Source organism: Chiloscyllium punctatum, chromosome 28 (assembly GCF_047496795.1).
Source record: "Chiloscyllium punctatum isolate Juve2018m chromosome 28, sChiPun1.3, whole genome shotgun sequence".
Classification (NCBI taxonomy): Eukaryota; Metazoa; Chordata; class Chondrichthyes; order Orectolobiformes; family Hemiscylliidae; genus Chiloscyllium; species Chiloscyllium punctatum.
In genome coordinates, this window is record NC_092766.1 from 63,229,949 (window position 1) to 63,248,291 (window position 18,343).

Consider the following 18,343-nt stretch of genomic DNA (forward strand, 5'->3'; position numbering starts at 1 on the left):
AGATAACAGTCAAGATAACGTCTGAGGGTAAAAATGTTCTCTGCTCGAAATTGTATTTATAACAAGACGTGTTTAGAAGTTGTTTTTGGTTTAATATCATTAAGGTAAGTCAAGTGACTCTCATGTGTTGCACACTGGGACACTAACATTTCCCTGAAACTGGGAAATATTTGGAACATTATCTGGAACATTCTATAATCGGCATTCTCCAGAATATTCTATGACTGTGTGGGTGGTATTGCAAAGGGGAGAGAGAGAGAGAGAAGGTGTTGCATGCAGTAGTGAGGGTGGGGGACAATGAGCCTTGTTCGGGAGTAGTTGCAATCACAGATATACAGTGATTCTGAGGGAGCAGACAGAATACGGTGACCCTTATCCTGACAGAGTGGGGAAGGTTATTGATGCTTGTCCTGTATTGCTGGACATTTCTTCTGACCTCAAATACTGCATTGAACTCGGTAGTGAGCACAGAACATGCTGGGTGTGGCTGGTGGTGTGGCACCCTCTGGGATGGGAATGTTCCCCCTCGGTACTCGCCCATCCAATACGCCCACCGTCCTCCGTCAACAAACCATGGTGTAATTGCCCCTTATCTACCAATCTGCCATTTCCCTGCTGTTGCCCTCTATCCATCTAATCCTTTCCTATGTGTGTATTTGTCCAAATGCCTTTTCAATGTTGTTAGTGTGCCCACTTCAACCACTTCCACTGGCAGCTCAGTCTAATTTGCCAGTTCACCTTGGATTCCATGCGATCTAACCTTCTAGAGCGGCCTACTATGTGGAACCTTATCAAAGGCCTTACTGACATCCATATAGAATATGTCTACAACCCTGCTCTCATCAACCTTCCTTGTCACTTCCGCAAAAATCTCGAACAAAATTTGTAAGGCATGATCTGCCACGCACAAAGCCATGCTGACTGCTCCAAGTCAAACTATGTCTTTCCAAATGCATGCACATCTTATCTCTCAGAACCTTCTCAAGTGGTTTACCGAAAACAGGTGTGAAGCTTACTGGTCTATATTTCCTAGGTTTTTCTTTGCAGCCCTTCTTGAATAAGGGCACAACATTTGCTACAGCCCAGTCTTCCGGGAACTTGGTCCCTAAGCTTTTTTCTATCGCCTCTTACAGTGCTCTCAGATATATCTGGTCAGGACCAAGAGATTTGTCTGACTTTGTGCGCTCTAATATGTCCAACAGCAACTCTACTGTGATATGGACAGTCCCAAGATATGACAACTAACCGCCTAAATGTCACAGATCTTCATGTCTTTCTTCATGATAAACACAGAGGGGAAATTGAAGACTTCACCCATCTCTTGAGGGTTTACACATGCATGCCGGTTTTGGATTTTAAAGCATCCTATTCTCTCTCTCGTTGCTCTTTATCTTTACTATACTGAATTTGGACTCACTCTAATCTTCTCAGCCAAGACTACCTCATACCCCCTTATAGCCTTGCTGATATCCTTCTTCAGTAAACTCCTCTATCCCCTGAATATACCTCCAGGGATTCCCTTGATATGAGCTGCCTGAACATGAGCCACGCCTCCATTTTTCTGGTCAAAGCCTCAATATCTCTTGACATCCAGAGTTCTCTCTTCCAGTCTCACATAATCTTCACCCTCACAGGAAAATGGAAACCTTCAACTCACTTTTGAAGCCCTCCCACTTGCGCGAGATCCTTTTACCTTGAACAAAACAACTCCAATCATCCCCTGCAATCCACTGTCTAGCTCCAACAACATACGCCTTGCCCCAATTTAGAACTTGAATCTGTGGACCAATTTTGTCCCTACCATAACTATTTTAAAATTAATACAACTCTAATCACTTTTACCAAAATGCTCCCCCACTTTATCTCCTTCACCTATCCTGCCCTATTTCCCAACAGTAGGTCGAGTTTGACCCTTCCCGAGTACGATACTCTATATATTGATTGTGGAATCTTTCCTGAACACACTTAACAAATTACGTTCCACCGAAGTTCTCAACCATCTGGAAGCCACAGTCTATGTTAGGAAAATTGAAATCACCTATTATAACAACCCTATTGTTCCTGCAAATCTCCCCAGTCCCCCTGCATATTTGTTCCTCTAATTCACATTGTTGATCATAGTGCAACCACTATAACAATACCATCCCCCTCTAACTACTTTGCATCATTCACGAAACCTCATTGGATGTTATCTCAGGTATTTCAACTTTAAATACTGGTGTGATACTCGCCTGAATCAGAACTATTGGTATTTAAAATGTTTCCATTTACATCTCTGCATCGCAGGGATTTTCACATCCATGGCATCCTTTGTCAAGGCACAGTGGAGATATGGAGCTGTAAATGGATGGGAGCTGCACATCCTGTCACTTTCAGCATTGGTTACATGTATCCCCACACTGGGCAGTGATCTAACACAGTGTTACCGAACAATGCAACAGCCTGGGTTTATATGTGAATGATCCAGAGCGGTCTGCACAGTTCCCCACGCTGGACATTTCGCCCAGGATTATAGATCCAGCATTGGTTTGGGCTGCACAGAGTTTCACTCTGCACATAGCTGGGTTGTATTCAGCCGTACGCGAGCCATATCTACACAGTGCTCCATCCTGAAAGTATAATGGACGGGCAGGTTATGTGAGTTGGATTGAGAATGTGAGAGAACTAAACATCTGGCTATACCTTTATTTTGTGTTTTCATTCTTGTTATTGGACTCTTCAAATCCAGACTCATCCGGTTTGACCCGACCCTCTGGATGAGTCATGGTGACTGTTGTTACAGAATCTGGGTCTGCAACAAAACCAACAAATGGAGCAGAGGCTGCAGAGAGGACAGTCTCTGTGAAATGGAATGAGGGAATCACCATCAGATCAGCCGTGGTCTTAGTGAATGGTGGGGCAGGATTGTGTGGACCACGAATGCAACTTATTCATATATTTATGTTTGTTCCAAGCAAACTCCCCTTCTCTCCCAGTGTCCCATACTGGTGGGGAGTGAGTCACCTCCTCCTGTTCCTGCGGAACAGGATCCTCGGGCCTCAATAGCCTCCAGATTTCCCTGTGTCCAAATTTCGAGCAGTTGAATGACCGCCTCCTGTTCCTGTGTCCCAGTCTCAAGCAGTTGAGTGACTGTCTACTGTTCCTGTGTCCCAGTCTCGAGCAGTTGAGTGATTCCCTCCTGTTCCTGTGTCCCAGTCTCGAGCAGTTGAGTGACTGTCTCCTGTTCCTGTGTCCCGGTCTTCAGCAGCTGAGTGACTCCCTCCTGTTCCTGTGTCCCTGTCACGAGCGGTTGAGTGACTGCCTCCTAATCGAAGATTTGTTAAAATAGATGTCCTCCTCCTGCTACAGAGTAACAGGCTCAAATAGCTCTGTGCTCACCTGCTGCTCCTGTGGAATGGAGGTGAGGGACTGAATATCCTCTTCACATTCTTTCCAGCTTTTCTTGACTAAAAGCCTTTCTCCTGTTTCTGTACAACACCATCAAAATCTGAATGATTTATTTTTGCATTTGACTGTCAGTAATTGAGCAAACCAGCTGACTGACAGAATTCAGAAGCTGAATAGCCTCCTCCTGTTCCCGTGTTAAACACTCAAGAGTCAATAGACTCTCAGAGATGTACAGCACAGAAAAAGATCCTTTGGTCTGGTCATCCATACCAACCAAATATCCTAAATTAATCTCGTCCCTCTTGCCAGCACTTGGCCCATCTCTCTCTGAATACTTCCCATGCATGTATCCATCCAAATGCCTTTTAAATGGTGTAACTGTGCCTGCCTCCACCACCTCTTTTTGCTGTTCAATCTATATACGCAGCAGACTCTGTGTGAAAATGTTGTCCCTCACATCCCTTTTTAAATCTTTCTCCTCTCACTTTAAGCCTTTATATTCTATATTTGGAATTGTCTATCCTGGGAAAATACATTGACTGTTTACTTTTTCTAGGCCCCTCCTGATTTTTTATAAACTTCTTTCAGGTCCACCCTCAGCCTCAACACTTGGAAACAGTCCCAGCCTATTCAAACTCTCCCTGTAACTCCAACCCTCCAACACCTGCAACATTCTTTTAAATCTCTTCTGCACCCTTTAAAGTTTGACAACATCTTTCCGACAGCAGGGTGACCAGAATTAAAGGCAGTATTACAAATGTGGCCAAACCAATGTCCTGTACAGATGCAACATGTCATGCAAACGCATAGACTCAAAGCACGCACCAATAAAGGGGAGAACACCGAGTGCCTTCTTCACTGCGCTGTCTACCTGTGACGGCAATTTCAAGGAACAGAGAACCTGCACCACAAGGTGCCTCACAGTGCAGCGACCTGGGTTTAATTCCATCCTTGAATGACTGGCTGTGTGGAGTTTGTACATTCTCCCCGTGTCTGTGTGAGTTTCCTCCGGGTGCTATGTTTCCCTCTGACAGTATAACGATATACATATAAGGGTAGGTTGGCCATCCTAAATTGTGCATAGTACCCTTGGATGTGAGGGCGAGGTGCATTAGCTATGGGAAATGCAGGCTGAGAGGGATAGGGTAGGGGTTTGTCCATTGGGATACTGTTTCGAGGGACGGTGTGGCCTCGATGGGCCGAAAATCATGTTTCCTAACTGTAGGGATTCTATAATTTCTATGGAGTTCTCCGTGATTGGCAACTTTTGACAGGATCCTACCTATATGTCTGGCCCTGACTTTGCTTGCCAAAATGCAACACCTCACATTTATCTAAAATAAAATCCATCTGACACTCCTCAGTTCACCTAATTAAGTTCCCATTATATTCTGAGAGATCATTCTTCACTGTCGACTACACCACCAAATTTGGAATTATCTACAAACTTACTGACAATACTTCATATACTCAAGTGCAAATCATTTGTAAAGTGACAAAAGGCAATGGACCCACTATTGATCTTTGCGAGCAGCGCCACTGGTCACAGGTCTCCAAGTTTAATGAACAAATGCCAACTGTCACACCCTGTCTCCGATATTCAAGAAACATTTTGACCTAAATTGCGAGTTCTCCCTGGATCCCAGGCAGCCTAACCTTGCTAACCAGTCTACCATGTAGAATATTTTGGTTTTCTGACTGAATTCCATGAAGACAACATGCACTGTCCTGCCTTCATCAATCATTATCTTCACTTCCTCAAAAAATTCCACCGAGTCAGTGTGACGTGATCTCCAATGTACAAAGCCCTCTTCAGTCCTTGTCTTTCCAAATGCATATACATCGTTTCCCTCAAAATCCCCTCCAACAATTTAGTCACCGTTGAAGTCAGGCTCACCGGTCTATAGTTACCTGGGCTTTCCTTAATTTCTGAAATAATGACACTATGTTAGCAACCCTCCAGTCTTTTGCTACCTCACCTGTGGAAATCAATCTTACAGATATATCAGCAAAACGCTGAGCAAATTCTTTCCGAGCTTCCCATAATATTCTGGGATACAACTGATCAGGTCCCAGGGATTTGTTCACCTTTATATGTTTTAAAATGTCCAACATCTCCTTGTAATATAGATACTTTTCAAGATATCACTATGTATTTCTTCATTCTCTCGCTCTTGTAACCTCTTCTCCATTAAATACTAGGAAAAATACTTGTTTAGCATCCCTTACACCTCCTATGGTTCTACACATACGTACCCTTACTGATCTTTAAGGTGCCCTATTCTCTCCCAAGTTAATATTTTGTAATTAAAGGATGTGTAGAGTTGCTTCAATGCCTCGGTAACCCTATTTCTAAAGCCATCTCATGTCCACATTTTTCTGGCCCAATTTCCCCATTGACTATGCACTTATTGCCCTTATATTAGTTTAAAACTAATATTTATGTGTAACAGACTTGAATGTTAAATATATATTTCCTCCCCTCTGGAACAGGCTCGAGAGGCTGAATAGGCTCCTACTGTCCCTCTGTAATAGACTGGACAGGCTGAATGATCCCCTCTTGTCCCTCTGAAATGGACTCAAGAGGCTTCATGGCCTCCTCCTGTCCCTGTGTAACAGATCTGAGACATTAAATAACATAGCAACCCGCGGATTATGATCAGTTGGTAAACTGTATCTAATAGAGGTCTATTCCTTCTCAATTACAGAAACACAAACAACCCTATTTACTACAGGTGCCCTCACAGAGACACTTCATACAGCTGCAGCGAATGATTCTTTCGGCAAAATGTGCCTATATTCCAGCTTTCCACCTTTTCAAGTAGTAACAGGTTAAAATGGGCTGAATGGCCTTCTCTTATCCCTCTGTAGGAGGCCCATAGGGACAGAATTGTTTCGGCCTGTTCCTGAGCAGCAGTCTCAATAATCTCAAGGTTATGAAAGGATTTGACAACAGGGAATTAAAACCAGAAGTAGCCCAACACTGGTCAATAATTACTGTACTTTGTGTTCAGGTATCGAGAAACCTGCCCACCTGATTTTTTTTAATGCAGTCAATCTGTTATTTTATAACTGCTTCCTTTCATAAACAGAGTGGAACATATATAGACCCGTGCAGTGTCCTATTAATACTCTCATATACAAGTTAATAAAAAAGATTTAAAAGATTTAAAGATTTATGATCCATCGCTCAGCAACCCTCATCCATTCCATCCAAAACCAGTAAATGAAAAGTGATGTTTTGAACAGGTTAACTGAGCCTATTTGTTCAGTAAGTGTGATTAATGCCAATCTCCATGGATTCTAATGATCCCAGTGGAGGGTTTCCATCTTTTAATGATAAATGGGCTCCGTTCAATGTGTTATTCCATAACATGAGCGGGAGCATCACCAACAGCACTGACAGGGATCAGCAGATCTAGAGAGAGAGGGAGGAGAGATCAGTATCTGAGAACATTAGACTGGAATGTGCCAGCAATGGATCAGTATTTGAGAACATTAGATTGGAATATTCAATCAAGGTACAGGAGCTTATCTGATTATGTTTGGTATCTTTCTTCATCTTACTGGCTGTCATTATCATCGCATATCTATTACGCTCTTCTCATTATTCAATATTTTTTATTATCACTTCCTGGCTATCGTTGGTTTTCCTGGTGAGTGTCACTGTCCAGATTTTGTTTTTTTATAAACTAGTTATGACTATATTATTGTTATTTCATATAGTCTACACATCTTGCCACTATTATTGTTCCTGTTGAATCTCTCAATCCAGATATTCACTCTACAGGCCACGACTAACTACATTAATGAACGTGTTCAATAACTCCCTCCCTCTCTGCTCTGGCAGTGTTACTCACGGGTCTCTATGTTGATCTATTCAGTTTCAGGGGAGAATCACAATGCATTGTAACATTGCCTTTGCTGTTCAGAGAAGGGAGGTCACCGTCTAGTGCTCTGGTTACAAACTCCACTTCCTTCCACTATTTCCATTCCAGCCCTTGCCAATAGCAGCAGCTGAAGCAGACAAGTCACAACTGTGGGACATCTCTTTGACTATGACCTGATTCTTGACACCATGCCCTGAACATTTCTAACTTGAAATAATCACCACTCCAGAATATATCTCACCGGTTTATTCCATCTGCTGTTTGAACCTTGAGCTATGAAGTACAGGCTTAATGAAGCCAATAATCTGCTGCTGACGCTCCTGGCTTCAGACCTGCCGAAACAAATCTGATTCGACCTCACACCAAACACCCATCCATCTGTCATTCATGTGCACGCCGATGTATATTGCTGTTGTGTCTGGCAATGACTTTATTTTAACATTCTCAAACACTTTATCTTTTCTATCCATGAAACTTCTCTCGTTCTCTCTCTGTTGATTAATAAAAAGCCTGTCAGTTGTTCGTATTTAAAATAGTTTCCTCCATGTGTGTTCCTTCTCAAACAATGAGTTTCGCATTCAACCACAAACACACACACACACACAGCAAACCTTCCCATTGTAGGCAATAATCTGATGTGGGTATAGTTTGCATATGATAGTAAAGTTTGCAATAGCCTCATGCTGGGCAGATAGTGCAGTTTACTGAGCAACACACTAGCATGGTCTGCACAGCTCTCCATGCTGGGCTGTCATCTTGTCCCAGTTTATGTTGTTTGTGGTGTTCTGTGAAGCAGATTTAGAACTTGATGTAATAAACTATTCCAGCTGATATGACAATGCCTTTATTCAAAGTTCTCATTCTTGTCATTTTACTCACGAAGATCTCACTTCGAAAGTTAGTCCCACTGCCCTGTCTTTTTCCACATATTTCCACAACATCTTTTCAGTTAATTAACTGACTGTTTCTGTCTTTAAAGTGAATCTCTCTGTCTCTCTGTATCTTTCCTTGGCCTTGGGTTTTGGCTCCCTAGTGTATCGAGTGCTGGCATTGTGTAGCTCAGAAATACTGAAATGGTGTATCAAGCTGTTGTTCACTTCCTGGTTTGTCCCATGTGATGGTCGATGGACAGGCATGTTTCAGAAGTTATGAGATACATCCTTGTAACTTGGTCTGGACCTGTGGTTGTCCCTCTCAGGTGATCTTGCGATCAGTAACACTAGGAAGCCCAATGAGTGAAGGGCCAGGCATCTAAATTGCCTGACAATGCTGTCACTTTTTCAAATAAAGTGTTAGTTTCTCATTTTTTTTTAGTATGAGGTCGTAAAGGCCAAACTGTCGACTGAAAACAGCTCCAGTAAATAACTTACGGGACTTTTAGGGTTTTAAATAAATAGTAGTAACAATGGCCAGCTCGCACAGACCAGGCTTTCTAGTTTGTTTTTTCTTGTAGCTGTAACAATCACCGGGTGCTTGGGGTCCCAAAGGGGTTGGAAGTTTTAGTAAATTATCCGTAGCTGCTACTCTCTCTAAAGCCTCACTTGATGGTGTTTCCTCCTGGATTGGAGAACTGTATGCAAGAATGCATGTCTGAATGTTACTTTTTGCCAAGGGGTGTGTTTAGGTGATGTTAATAGATTGAAAATTTGATTTGTAGAACGTACTGTATCCATTATTCGGTTAAGGTTTCCAATAGTTAAGTTATTCTAAATTCCTCTTCATTTTGTATGGATTTTCATTAGAGGATAGTGAGGTAGAACAACCCTATGGTAGCCAAAGGCCTGATCAGGATCTGTTTAAATACATCCAGGCATTATCTAAATTTGATGAGAATGATGGAGGAGCCTTTTTAATTTCATTTCAGAGAGTGTCTAAACAAGTGCAGCGGCCAGAGAACATGTGGATTTAGTTTATCCAAACAAAGCTGATAGATATTTGCATCCCCATCGGAGGAGGTGAAGAAAACCATCTGAAGTGCATATGAGCTTATGTCAGAAGCCGACAGTGTTTCAGGGATCTAAAATAGCATCCCTGGTCAAGCGCACATTGTGTTTGAAAGAATCAAAGAAAGTAATTTTGAAAGGTGGGGAAGGGTATTAAAAACAGAACAAACCTATGGCATTCTGAGAGAGACTCTAATTTTGGAGAAGTTCAACACTTCACTTCCTGCAGTCGGGAGAACTCGTGTGGAAGAGCAAAGAGTTACAATGGCAAGATTAGAAATGGCTGATGATGATGATTGGGTTCAGAAATCAAAGTTTGGTTTCTGTGAGGGATTGAGAAGAATGTGTGAGATCTTCTTAAAACATATCCCTGTGAGAGTAAGGTATACAGGCATAGGCCAGGAGTAGCAGGTAAAGGGGTTACAGCATTAAGAGGTACAGAAGCATGTAATTCTTTTATGCTGAGACATGAGGAGCTATGTCATTGAGAAGGACTATTGGAGAGATGAGAAGTGCTCCATTATGTAACGTGTGGTTGGAGTGTCCAGTGGAAACATCAACAGATTTATTCCCCAATGGGGAAGGAGCCTTGAGCTTGGTGTTGGCGTTACAACATTTCAGCATTTAAATTGTGAATAACATACATGATAAAAATCTTTATCACTGATCGTGACCCCTTAAAGTTTGTGGAGAAGTTTAGGGAGAAAAATTTATTGAGTTTATTATTGCTGCCATTCAACTTGAAATTAAAAAGTTGACAGGGCGAGAAAAATTAGGTTTTGACACGTTGTGGAGACTTGGACGAAGAAAGATAAAAGGCATTCTGTGGCAGGAGTAAAATGACTGAAATCGAAACTAGCTGTGAACATTTGTGTGCTCAGAGTCAATGTAATATATATTTATTCCAGTCTACCAATAGAGGAAGATTAGGAGGTCTAAAATGAATCCATCTTTGTATATGGATGGATTATTTTATTAAAGATGGAGATGTGAGGACACTATCACAGTAAAAAGGTTATTTTCTGTTGTGGTTCTGTTTGCCGAGCTGGGAATTTGTCCTGCAATCGTTTCGTTCACTGTCTAGGTGACATCCTCAGTGCTTGGGAGCCTCCTGTGAAGCGCTTCTGTGCTGTTTCCTCCGGCATTTATAGTGGCCTGTCTCTGCCGCTTCCGGTTGTCAGTTCCAGCTGTCCGCTGTCGTGGCCAGTCTATTGGGTCCCGGTCGATGTGTTCGTTGATAGAGTCTGAGGATGATTGCCATGCCTCTAGGAAGTCCCTGGCTGTTCTCTGTTTGGCTTGCCCTATAATGGTAGTATTGTCCCAGTCGAATTCATGTTGCTTCTCATCTGTGTGTGTGGCTAGTAAGCATTGCTGGTCATGTCGTTTCATGGTTATTTGGTGTTCATGGATACGGATCGTTAGCTGTCTTCCTGTTTGTCCTATGTAGTGTTTTGTGCAGTCCTTGCATAGGGTTTTGTACACTACATTGGTTTTGCTTATGTTGGGTATCGGGTCCTTTGTTCTGGTGAGTTGTTGTCTGAGCGTGGCTGTTGGTTTGTGTGCTGTTATGATTCCTAGTGGTCGCAGTAGTCTGGCTGTCAGTTCGGAAATGCTACTGATGTATGGTAGTGTGGCTAGTCCTTTGGGTTGCAGCATGTGCTCGTTCCGTTGTCTTTCCCTTAGGCATCTGTTGATGAAAGTGTGAGAGTATCCATTTTTGTCGAATACCTTGTATCGGTGTTCATCTTCCTCTTTTTGCAGTTCTGGTGTGCTGCAGTGTCTTGTGACCCTTTTGAATAGTGTCTTGATGCAACTTCGTTTGTGTGTGTTGGGGTGGTTGCTTTCATAGTTTAGGACTTGGTCTGTGTGTGTGGCTTTCCTGTAAACCTTTGTGGTGAACTCTCCGTTCGGTGTTCTCTGTACCATCACGTCTAGGAATGGGAGTTGGTTGTCCTTTTCTTCCTCTCTAGTGAATTGGATTCCTGTAAGTGTGGCGTTGATGATCTGGTGTGTGTTCTCTCTTTCTGTGTTTTTAATTATTACAAAGGTGTCATCCACATATCTGACCCAGAGTGTGGGTTGAATTTGCGATCAGACTGTTTGTTCTAACTTTTGCATTACCGCTTTTGCTATGACTCCAGAGATCAGTGAGCCCATGGTTGTTCCGTTGATTTGTTCGTACATCTGGTTGTTGAATGTGAAGTGTGTTGTGAGGCACAAGTCCAGTAGTTTAAGTATGCCGTCTTTGTTGATCGATTCAACTTCCTGTTGTCTGTTATATCTGTCTAGCAGGGTTGGCTATTGTTTCTCTGGCTAGGGTTTTTCGATAGAGGTCAACAGTGCCGTGACATCGAATGAGACCATAGTTTCTTCCTTGTCTATGTGTATATTTCTGATGATGTCCAAGAATTCCTGTGTCGATTGTATAGATTGTCTGGATCCGCTGATCAGGTGTTTCAGTTTCTGCTGTAGTTCATTGGCCAGTTTGTGTGATGGTGTCCCTGGTCGTGATACTATGGTTCTGAGTGGGATGTCTGGTTTGTGCACTTTGGGTAGTCCATAGAATCTGGGGGTGTTGTTGCTTTCAGGTTTCATTCTTTGTCGGTCAGACCTGGTTATCTGTCCGTTTTTTTGTAGATTCCTGAGTGTGTTGTTTATCCTATTGGTGAGCTGTAGGGTGGGGTCAAACTCCATCTTTTGGTAGGTGTTGATATCTGACAGTAGTTGTTGTGCTTTTTGGATGTACTCTGCATTGTCCAGGATGACCGTCATTCTGCCTTTGTCTGCTGGTCGTATGATTATGTTCTTATCGTTTCTTAGTGATTTTAGTGCTTCCCACTCCTTGGTGTTGAGGTTATGTGTTTGTCTTTTTCTTGTTATCAGATGTACGATAATTTGTCTCACTGTTTGTTGTGTCTCTTCTGTCAGTCCATTGTTCCTGAGTGGGCAGTCGAGTGCTGCTAGGAAGTCTGCTGTCTTGGCGTCTCTGTGGTTGTAGTTGAGCCCATTAGCCAGTTTTGTTCTTTCCTTGTGTGTGAGCTGTCTGTGGGAGAGGTTTTTAACCGAGGTGTGTGTTGTGGTGTCCTCTTCGTTGTATGTTAGTTTGACCATGTTTTTCTTTAAGTGACGTTTTTTTTTGCGGTGTGTTATCCTGTTCTGTCCTATGGTGACGGCCTGTTCTATGGTCCAGGTCCTTTCCTGATTGGTGGTTTTTGAAATTAACGATTTTTGGCGCGCAATTTCTTGTCTGTATTTGTGTAGTCTGTTGTGAGCGTCTGTAATAATTACCTGGATCATCCTGAATCCGTTCTGCCTGGCTCTGTCCCTGGCTTTTGGACATGCCGCAACCCAAAGAACTAGCCACACTACCATACATCAGGAGCATTTCCGAACTGACAGCCAGACTACTGCGACCACTTGGACTCATAACAGCACATAAACCAACAGCCACTCTCAGACAATATTTCACCAGAACGAAGGACCCGATACCCAACATGAGGAAAACCAATGTAGTATACAAAATCCTACATAGGACAAAACACTACATAGAACAAACAGGAAGACAGCTAACGATTCGTATCCATGAACACCAACGAGCCACGAAACGACACGACCAGCTATCCTAGGTAGCCACACACACAGAGGAGAAGCAACATGAATTCGACTGGGACAACACTACCATTATAGGGCAAGCCAAACAAAGAACAGCCAGGGAATTCCTAGAGGCATGGCACTCATCCACAGACTCTATCAACAAACACATCGACCTGGACCCAATATACCGGCCACTATAGCGGACAGCTGGAACTGACAACCGGAAGCGGCAGAGACAGGCCACTATAAATGCCGGAGGAAACAGCACAGAAGCGCTTCACAGGAGGCTCCCAAGCACTGAGGATTTCACCTAGACAGGGGACGAAACGTCTGCAACACAAATTCCCAGCTCGGTGAACAGAACCACAACAACGAGCACCCGAGATACAAATCTTCTCCCGAACATTGAGCTTACTTTATCTTGGTTTTTTTTGACGTGAGGTTTTAAAGGTAGAGGTGAAGAATTGCTGTCTGACAACAGTTTAAGTAAATAACTGAGAAAGCCTTCAGGTTTTATTAAAACGGTGATAACAATGGAAGGGCAGTGGCCAGCTTTCCCAGACCAGGTTTTCCTCGTTTTGTTTTTAGCTGCAGCATTCAGAAGCTGCTATGGATCCCAAAAGGGTTGGGAGTTTCAATACATGATCCCCAGCTGCTTTTCTCTCTGAGATCTCTGTTGATGTTGATTTCTCCTGGATCATAAAACTGCATGTAAGAATCTGTATTTGAATATATCGTTGTGCCAAGCGGTGTATACCAAGAAGGTACGGTATCTATTGTTTGTGTAACTGTTCCAACATATAAGCCATCCCTAAATGTTCTTTTCTTTGATTGTATTTTAGCTAAAGCATTTAAATAGATTATGTTTTGCTTAACGTCGAGTGGTTTGACCAGTTACAACATATCTGGAAAGAACACTTCACATTAATATTCAAAATAGGGAAAGGTTTGGGTCTCAGCGGCCTTCTTATTATATTTTGCGAGAATCTGGTCTGGTCCACAACACTTATAGACGAGGGGTTTCGAACTGACTCCTGCTTTTGAAAAGTTAGTGCAGCAGCGGGGGATGGATTACTGGAGGTTGTGCTGTGAGATGCCTCAGACATTCAGGGAGACCTGTGGATTTGGTGACCCAACTTTGGATGGAGCCTGCGGACTGTAATTACAACATCTGGATCTGCAACATGAACAACAAATGGAGCAGAGGTTGCAGACAGGGAAGCTTTGAAACCACGCAGTGTGTGTGGGGAAAGGGATCTGCTGTGTCCACCCCGGATTTTCCAGGAACAGCTTCCCAAGCTTCACTTAACCCAGGAGCAGAGTGTGAGGGGACACTGATTGAACAAGGAGCTGGTCACACAGCGGTGTCACCTCCTTCAACATGTCCTGCAGCTTCACACCAGGGGGAAGGATGGTGCTGCCAGTGGCTGTTCGGGTCACAGTTTCATTCAGCTTCTATGTTCTGGAACTTTTCAAACAGGACTGGGTGACCTATCCATCATCTCCCAGTATGTTGCCATCAATGTAGCCATTCAGTGACGGAGGATATATATAGTGGATGAGGTAAATACATTGTTTCTCCCTCAGCAGGGAGCTGCCGGGTGTATCCAGTATAGTGGGATTCCTAATGTTGTACATAGCATCTGCGGAGTAGCCATGTCAATGGGGAGAGGTAGAGGAACTGAAGGAGCACTCTCTGTATTAATCTTGCAGCGTGCCCATCACAGTATATCATGTTGGTGAATACCCCTGCCCTGACAGCAGCCACAGCCTCTTCATTCAGAAGCAGGCAGCCCTTCCCATCGTCTTCAGATCTCCATGTAGAAAGGAATCAATGTATCTTGGATAAAGGCCATCCCCTTGATACACGTTTGATAACAGCATCCCCCATCACCAACCAAACACTTCAAAACATTCCATGTGTACGGAGAGCAATAGGGTCACTTGGAGTGTCTGGGAGCAGACGATCAGGGTTGGAGCAAAACCTCCCATGTCTGAACGGGTTGAGTGAACCCCCCAGTACACAGTATCATTAATCCCTGTAATCCCTCTCCATTTCAGTAACATACTGCCTTCCATTAATCGTGTAAATGAAATGATAGAGTATATCATGCTATGTTGCAGCTGCCAAATTATTCTCCATTGCCTTTACCTCTCTGTATCTATCTGTTGACTCTCCACCCTCTCTTGATAATTTAATCTCTTGCTTATCACAGCAACATGACCAGACTAAGTATCTCTATATCTGTTCCCTCCTCCTGATCATTGATATAGATTATAAATAGTTGAGGACCCAGCACTGGTCACTGTGTGACTCCACTGGTGACGTTCTGTCAAACTGATTAAGACTGATTTATCCGGAGTGCCTGGTTCCTGTTTGATACACAGTCCTCTCCCATTAATGTGTAACACAGTGGAAAAGCTGAATATGAATGAGGAGAATCAGTCAGGAATCCAACCCCTCGAATCTGCTCCGCCATGGAATACAATCATGGCTGATGTCATCGCGGCCTCTGTTCCATTTTCCTGCCATCTTTCAATCCTCATTGTAGATTGCATCACATGAAAAAACATCCACTCCACACCTACACTTTAAATTACGTTTAGCATTTTACAGACCTCAATGAGCTCTCCTTTTATTCTTATAAACTCGACAGTATAGGCCTAAACTGCTCAATTTCTTTGAAGAAGACAAACACTTCAAATATGGAATCAATCAAATGAAGCTCTTCTGAATTGCCTTCAATGGAAATACCTCATTCTGCAGGACCCCCAAACTGTACTCCAGTTGCAGCCTCACTAATGCCTTGCATAGCTATAGCAACACTCCCTACCTTTCTACTCTATCCTTTTATAAATAAACGATGACGTTATGCTTGTATTTCTCATTACTTCAAGTACCCGCAAGCAAGTTTTCTGTGATATGCAAGCAGGCACCCAGACCCCTCTGCACCTAAGCACTTTGAAGTTTCTCTCCATTTAGATAATAATCTGCCTTATTATTACACTGGCCAACTTGAATAACCCCATATTTATCCACTTTAATGTTCATTGCCAAATGTTGGCCCATTGACACAACCTATCCATATAGTTTTGGATAATCTCTTGCATCATCATTCCGACATAATTTCCCCACCAATGTTCGTGTCATCTGAAAATGTGGCTATAGTATTTCCTAGAGCTGAAAGTGTGTTGCTGGAAAAGCGCAGCAGGTCAGGCAGTATCCAAGGAACAGGAGAATCGACGTTTCGGGCATCAGCCCTCCAGTTCCTTGGATGCTGCCTGACCTGCTGCGCTTTTCCAGCAACACATTTTCAGCTCTGATCTCCAGCATCTGCAGTCCTCACTTTCTCCTCCCTATAGTATTTTCTATCCCGTCAACCGAGTATTAATGTCGATCACAAATGGTTTTTAGATTACTTACAGTGTGGAAACAGGCCCTTCGGCCCAACAAGTCCACACCGCCCCGCCGAAGCGTAACCCACCCATACCCCTACATCTGCATTACCCCTTACCTAACACTATGGGCAATTTAGCATGGCCAATTCACCTGGCCTGCACATCTTTGGACTGTGGGAGGAAACCGGAGCACCCGGAGGAAACCCACGCAGACACGGGGAGAACGAGAAGAATGAGAACTGAAATCTATGGCACCCAACAAATTGCATTTTCCAATTAAAAATGACACAGTTTATTCATCTGACTCCATTTTGTTGGTTAACCAATCCTCCATCCAAACCAATAAATTACTCCAAAACTGATGCTGTCTGATCTTACCACTCACTCTTTGGAGAAGCGACGTATCTGAATCCTTCACGAAGACTATTTCCAGGATTCCCACTATCCACCTTGTTTGTTCACATCTTTAAATCACTCAAGAAAATACTACAATCATGATTTATCTTTTGTAAAACCATGTTGACTCCGATGAATTGTGGTTTACGTTTGCAAATGTCCACAACAATGGATTCTAATAATTTGCCTTAATTTGCAATATTTTATTTTTAAATTTTACTCCCTAATGTATTCGGTTATTATAAGTTCTTCCCTTTCTAAAATCTTTACGTTTTCTTTGAATTCCTGTTTGATGGGCAAAAGGGTTTTAAGAGATGTGCTCCAATTGCTGCATAAGCGGTATGTGTGGCTGACTGGACTCATCATCCTGCTGGTGTACAAAATCGATGGGATGATGTCTTTCTGGGGTTCCCATGCTGTCATCTCCAAGGCCAGAATGACCACCTTCTGTTGATGCGTTAGAGGCGTGAGGGATTATGGAACCTTCCCGTTACTGTGTAACATTTTGAGGGGCTGATGGGTCTTCTCATATTCCTCCATAATAGGTGAAGATACTGAACGGTGTCCTCATGTATCCCAGAGATGGGACCGAGGGAGTGATTGATCATCTCTTGTTCCCATACAACAGACACGTGTCTGAATTAACTCCTCCTTTCTCATGAAATAAGTCTCAGATAGTTTTTAACCTTATCCAATTCTCTTGCAACAGACTCGGTGTGTCTGAATGGCCTCCTGTTATCCCAGTGTAACAAATCTCCAGTCACTGTGTGAACACTTCCAGTTCCTATGTTACGGACTTGAGATGGCTGAATGGACTGATCCTGTTGCTGTGTAATAGGATACTGGTGCTGCATGGCCTACTCTGGGGCCAGTGTTATAGATTCAAGGGGCTGATTGGCCTCCTCCTGTAAATATACATTCGGCTCCAGGAGCTGAACAGCCTCGTCCTATTCTGGTGTAACAGGCTCGAAGGCCTGAATATCCTCCTGTTGTTCCTGTGTAACAGGCTAGAGAACAGAATGGATTCCCCCACGATCTGTGTAATTCTCTTCAGTTGTTGACTCCCTCCTGTCATCTATGTTGAAATAAGATCTTCTTTCATTTTTGTAAACTCCAATGGCTATTGGATCAACCTGATCATCCTTTCGTTATAAGCAAGCACCTTCATTGCAGGAATCAGTTGAGGGGACCATCTCTGAACTGCTTCCAATATAACAACATCCTTTCTTCATTGAAGAGACTAAATCTGTACACACTACTCCAGATGTGATCTCACTAAGATCCTGTACAGCAGCAGCAACACTTTACCAACCTGCTGTAAGGTTCCCACCCAGGTTAGAGCTGTCTCAGCTCTATGGGGGAAATACAGAGCAGTTATGAACGATCATTGTCCTTCTCTACTCCACTAGGATAACGGGAGATCTGGAGAAAATGTCACAATGATGCTTAAGAAGATCATAAATGATGTGGCAAGATCATCTCTACCATTAATCTCCCCAAAGCCCACGTCACTCAGATTCTACAGAATCTTGTAATGTGGAGCGTAAAAACAGCAAGGAGAAGGAAACATTGATGGGAGTTATATATCAAAGTGAAAGCTGCAATACAAATGTTGGACACGTTATAAAACGGGAAATGAGATATACACATTTGTGGCTACTGCAGTAATAACGTACTGTTTACATTATATCTAAACTGTGTTAACCCAACTGAATGCTAATGTTGGGTTAAATG